At 43.0% G+C, this 6,342-nt stretch overlaps 1 non-coding gene across 1 annotated transcript; it reads right to left on the bottom strand.

Annotated features, from left to right (window-relative positions):
- Nucleotides 1–1,172: 1,172 nt before the first annotated feature.
- On the bottom strand, nt 1,173–1,244 carry Trnar-ccu (transfer RNA arginine (anticodon CCU)). The gene has a single exon. It is a non-coding gene; the product is annotated as a tRNA-Arg (tRNA).
- Between the last annotated feature and the right edge of the window lie 5,098 nt (nt 1,245–6,342).

The following is a 6,342-nucleotide window of genomic DNA, read 5'->3' as shown; positions in this document are numbered from 1 at the left end:
GTGCTTCAAAGGATATCTTCCTTTTTGACACCCAAGATGAAGCGTTTTCTCTTCAATTCATTTATTTTGTCTCAGTTTTCTTACTGTCCCTTAGTATGGATGTTTTGTGGAAAAGTTGCGAATAATCGAATCAATCGTATTCATGAACGTTGTCTAAGAATCATACAGGACGATATAAATGGCAGTTACGATGAACTTTTATCTTTATGTAATGTTAAAAATATTCACATCATCAATTTACAGAATTTAATGAAAGAGGTTTACAAATTTTTAAATGGATTGTCACCTCTATATATGAACGAGATATTTTCTGTTAGGGAAAACAAGTACAACCTTCGTTGCTTTAATTTGATCAGGCGACCAACTTGTCGGACAACGTACTATGGCTTAAATACTTTATCAAATATTGCAGGGAAGCTACGGATATCTGTGCCTGACGCTACAAAGAATGCTCCTTCTCTCGAAGCCTTCCGTAGCTCAATAAAATTTTGGGAAGGTGATGTTTGCACCTGCAAAATATGCATGGATATACCATACATATTTTAACTTTACTTATTTATTTATTTAAATTTCTTATTTTTTATCGCTGTTTGCCTTGTTTTACGTTTTGTTGTCGATTTAAATTAGTTATTTAAATACTATTGTATCTATCGACGTTAAATAAAGAGAAAATCAAAAAAAAAAAAAAAAAATCAAAATATGGGCCACTCGCGTACTCCTACTGTTTGGACTGGTAAAAGGTTACGTGACTCGAAACAGGTTCAGCAATGTTAGCTTTCCATAAAGTAGACGTGGTACAGAAACAGACGAGGTGGCCGAGTGGTTAAGGCGATGGACTGCTAATCCATTGGGCTTTGCCTGCGTTGGTGCGAATCCCATCTTCGTCGCACATTCGGTTCTATGATGTAATGGCTCGCACTCTGGACTTTGAATACAGGAATCAGAGTTCAAATCTCGGTAGCACCTGACTTTCTTTTTCAAATCTGTGTAATCTTTTGTTTAGGAAACACGTGAGGTAAGGGATGATTTATCTAAAATTGACTAAACCATATTTGAATGCTTTCAAGTCACTTCTTCAACTTTTGTCAGGTTTATGGCAGCACTCATGGTTAGAATGAGATTTGGTGATTTCCACTGCGCGTTGGTAATGCTATCCAAAGTCTATCAGAAGACGCCCAACGTGGGCTCGAACCCACGACCCTGAGATTAGGAGTCTCATGTTTTACCGACTGAGCTAGCGGGGCTAATTCGTTATTAGGTGTTGCCATTAAAGTCGTCTTGACTTACGCAATAATTGACCACACCCAAGATTACTTAAAATTGGGCCATTCGCGTACTCCTACTGTTTGGGATGGTAAAAGTTTGCGTTACTCGAATCAGGTTCAGCAATGTTAGCTTTCCATAAAGTAGTCGTTGTACAGAAACAGACGAGGTAGCCGAGTGATTAAGGCGATGGAGTGCTAATCCATTGGGCTCTGGCCGCGTGGGTGCGAGTCCCATCTTCGTCGCACATTCGGTTCTATGATGTAAGGGTTCGCACTCTGGACTTTGAATACAGCGATGCGAGTTAAAATCTCGGTAGCACCTGACTTTCTTTTACAACTCTTATTTAATCCTTTGTTTAAGAAACACGTGAGGGAAGGGATAATTTATCCAAAATTGACTAAACCATATTTGAATGCTTTCAAGTCATTTCTTCAACATTTGCTAGGTTTATGGCAGCGCTCGTGCCTGACATTATTTTTCAACCCTGACTTAATCTTTTGTTTAAGAAATATGCGATGGAAGTGTTGAATTATCTAAATTTAACTAAGCCATATTTGAATGATTTCAAGTCATTTTTTAACATTTGCCAGGTTTACGACGGCACTCATGCTTAGAAGGAGACTTGGTGATTTCCACGGCGCCTTGGTAATGCTATTGAAAGTCTATCAGAAAACGCCCAACGAGGGTCTCGAACCCACCACCCTGAGATTAAGAATCTCATGCTCTACCGACATAGCTAACTGGGCTGATTAGTTATTAGGTGCCGTCTTTAAGGCCGCCCTGGAGTTGCGCAATAATTGACCACACCTAAGATTACTTAAAATTCGGCCACTGGCATACTCCTACTGTTTGGGTTTGTGAAAGGTTGCGTGACTCGAAAAAGGTTCAGCAATTTTAGCTTTCCATAAAGTAGACGTGGTACAGAAGCAGACGAGGTGGCCGAGTGGTATAGGCGATGGACTGCTAATCCGTTGGGCTCTGCACGCATGATTTCGAATCCCATCTTCGATGCACATTCGGTTGTATGGTGTAAGGTTAGCACTCTGGACTTTAAATCCAACGATCCGAGTTCAAATCTCGGTAGCACCTGACATTCTTTTTCAACTCTGATGTAATCTTTTGTTTAGGAAACACGTGAGGTAAGGGATGATTCATCTAAAGTTGACTAAGCCATACTTGAATACTTTCAAGTCATTTCTTCAACTTTTACCAGGTTTGTGGCAGCACTCATGCTTAGAAGGACACTTGGCGATTTTCACGGCGTGTTGGTAATGCAATCCTTAGTCTATCCGAAAACGCTCAACGTGGGGCGCGATCCAAAGACCCTGAGATTAAGAGTCTCATGCTCTACCGACTGAGCTAGCTGGGTTGATTCGTCATATGTACCGCCATTAAAGCCGTCTTGGACTTACGCAATAATTGACCACACCTCAGATTACTTAAATATGGGCCACTCGCGTACTCCTACTGTTTGGGCTGGTAAAAGGTTACGTGACTCAAAACAGGTTCAGCAATGTTAACTTTCCATAAAGTAGTCGTTGTACAGAAACAGACGAGGTAGCCGAGTGGTTAAAGCGATGGACTGCTAATCCATTGGGCTCTGCCTGCGTGGGTGCGAATCCCATCTTCGTCGCACATTCGGTTCTGTGATGTAATGACTCGCACTCTGGACTTTGAATACAGGAATCAGAGTTCAAATCTCGGTAGCACCTGACTTTCTTTTACAACTCTGATTTAATCTTTTGTTTAAGAAACACGTGAGGGAAGAGATGATTTATCTAAAATTGGCTAAACCATATTTGAATGCTTTCAAGTCACTTCTTCAACTTTTGTCAGGTTTATGGCAGCACTCATGTTTAGAAGGACACTTGGCGATTTTCCCGGCGTGTTGGTAATGCAATCCTTAGTCTATCCGAAAACGCTCAACGTGGGGCGCGATCCAACGACCCTGAGATTAAGAGTCTCATGCTCTACCGACTGAGCTAGCCGGTCTGATTCGTTATAAGTGCCGCCATTAAAGCCGTCTTGGACTTACGCAATAATTGACCACACCTAAGATTACTTAAAATTGGGCCACTCGCGTACTCCTACTGTTTGGGCTGGTAAAAGGTTACGTGACTGGAAAAAGGTTCAGCAATGTTAGCTTTCGACAACGTAGACGTGGTACAGACTCAGACGAGGTGGCCGAATGGTTAAGACGATCGACTGCTAATCCATTGGGCTCTGCCCGCGTGGGTGCAAATCCCATCTTCGTCCAACATTCGGCTCTCTGATGTAATGGTTCGAACTCTGGACTTTGAATACAGCGATCCGAGTTCAAATCTCGGTAGCACCTGAATTTCTTTTACAACTCTGATTTATTGTTTTGTTTAAGAAACACGTGAGGGAAGTGATGATTTATCTAAAATTGACTAAACCATATTGGAATGTTTTGAAGCCACTTCTTCAACTTTTGTCAGGTTTATGGCAGCACTCATGCTTAGAAGGAGACTTGGCGATTTCCACGGCGCGTTGGTAATGCAATTCAAAGTCTATCAGAAAACGCCCAACGTGGGCTCGAAAACACGACCCTGAGATTAACAGTCTCATGCTCTACCGACTGAGCTAGCCGGGCTGACTCGTTATCAGGTGCCGTCATTAAAACCGTCTTGGACTTATGCAGTAATTGACCACACCTAAGATTACTTAAATATGGGCCACTTGCGTACTCCTACTGTTTGGACTGGTAAAAGGTTACGTGACTCGAAACAGGTTCAGCAATGTTAGCTTTCCATAAAGTAGACGTGGTACAGAAACAGACGAGGTGGCCGAGTGGTTAAGGCGATGGACTGCTAATCCATGGGGCTCTGCCCGAGTGCGTTTGAATCCCATCTTCGTCGCACATTCGGTTCTATGGTGTGATGGTTAGCACTCTGGACTTTGAATACAGCGATCCGAATTCAAATCTCGGTAGAACCTGACTTTCTTTTTCAACTCTGATGTAATCTTTTGTTTAGGAAACACGTGAGGTAAGGGATGATTCATCTAAAATTTACTAAGCCTTACTTGAATACTTTCAAGTCATTTCTTCAACTTTTACCAGGTTTGTGGCAGCACTCCTGCTTAGAAGGACACTTGGCGATTTTCCCGGCGTGTTGGTAATGCAATCCTTAGTCTATCCGAAAACGCTCAACGTGGGGCGCGATCCAACGACCCTGAGATTAAGAGTCTCATGCTCTACCGACTGAGCTAGCCGGTCTGATTCGTTATAAGTGCCGCCATTAAAGCCGTCTTGGACTTACGCAATAATTGACCACACCTAAGATTACTTAAAATTAGGCCACTCGCGTACTCCTACTGTTTGGGCTGGTAAAAGGTTACGTGACTGGAAAAAGGTTCAGCAATGTTAGCTTTCGACAACGTAGACGTGGTACAGACTCAGACGAGGTGGCCGAATGGTTAAGACGATCGACTGCTAATCCATTGGGCTCTGCCCGCGTGGGTGCAAATCCCATCTTCGTCCAACATTCGGCTCTCTGATGTAATGGTTCGAACACTGGACTTTGAATACAGCGATCCGAGTTCAAATCTCGGTAGCACCTGAATTTCTTTTACAACTCTGATTTATTGTTTTGTTTAAGAAACACGTGAGGGATGAGATGATTTATCTAAAATTGACTAAACCATATTGGAATGTTTTGAAGCCACTTCTTCAACCTTTGTCAGGTTTATGGCAGCACTCATGCTTAGAAGGAGACTTGGCGATTTCCACGGCGCGTTGGTAATGCAATTCAAAGTCTATCAGAAAACGCCCAACGTGGGCTCGAAACCACGACCCTAAGATTAACAGTCTCATGCTCTACCGACTGAGCTAGCCGGGCTGACTGCTTATCAGGTGCCGTCAATAAAACCGTCTTGGACTTATGCAGTAATTGACCACACCTAAGATTACTTAAAATTGGGCCACTCGCGTACTCCTACTGTTTGGGCTGGTAAAAGGTTACGTGACTGGAAAAAGGTTCAGCAATGTTAGCTTTCGACAACGTAGACGTGGTACAGACTCAGACGAGGTGGCCGAATGGTTAAGACGATCGACTGCTAATCCATTGGGCTCTGCCCGCGTGGGTGCAAATCCCATCTTCGTCCAACATTCGGCTCTCTGATGTAATGGTTCGAACTCTGGACTTTGAATACAGCGATCCGAGTTCAAATCTCGGTAGCACCTGAATTTCTTTTACAACTCTGATTTATTGTTTTGTTTAAGAAACACGTGAGGGAAGTGATGATTTATCTAAAATTGACTAAACCATATTGGAATGTTTTGAAGCCACTTCTTCAACTTTTGTCAGGTTTATGGCAGCACTCATGCTTAGAAGGAGACTTGGCGATTTCCACGGCGCGTTGGTAATGCAATTCAAAGTCTATCAGAAAACGCCCAACGTGGGCTCGAAACCACGACCCTAAGATTAACAGTCTCATGCTCTACCGACTGAGCTAGCCGGGCTGACTCGTTATCAGGTGCCGTCATTAAAACCGTCTTGGACTTATGCAGTAATTGACCACACCTAAGATTACTTAAATATGGGCCACTCGCGTACTCCTACTGTTTGGACTGGTAAAAGGTTACGTGACTCGAAACAGGTTCAGCAATGTTAGCTTTCCATAAAGTAGACGTGGTACAGAAACAGACGAGGTGGCCGAGTGGTTAAGGCGATGGACTGCTAATCCATGGGGCTCTGCCCGAGTGCGTTTGAATCCCATCTTCGTCGCACATTCGGTTCTATGGTGTGATGGTTAGCACTCTGGACTTTGAATACAGCGATCCGAATTCAAATCTCGGTAGAACCTGACTTTCTTTTTCAACTCTGATGTAATCTTTTGTTTAGGAAACACGTGAGGTAAGGGATGATTCATCTAAAATTTACTAAGCCTTACTTGAATACTTTCAAGTCATTTCTTCAACTTTTACCAGGTTTGTGGCAGCACTCCTGCTTAGAAGGACACTTGGCGATTTTCCCGGCGTGTTGGTAATGCAATCCTTAGTCTATCCGAAAACGCTCAACGTGGGGCGCGATCCAACGACCCTGAGATTAAGAG

Source organism: Hydractinia symbiolongicarpus, chromosome 14, assembly GCF_029227915.1.
Source record: "Hydractinia symbiolongicarpus strain clone_291-10 chromosome 14, HSymV2.1, whole genome shotgun sequence".
Taxonomy (NCBI): domain Eukaryota; kingdom Metazoa; phylum Cnidaria; class Hydrozoa; order Anthoathecata; family Hydractiniidae; genus Hydractinia; species Hydractinia symbiolongicarpus.
The sequence above is the reverse complement of the archived record's forward strand: the minus strand, read 5'-3'. Positions and strand labels throughout refer to the sequence as shown.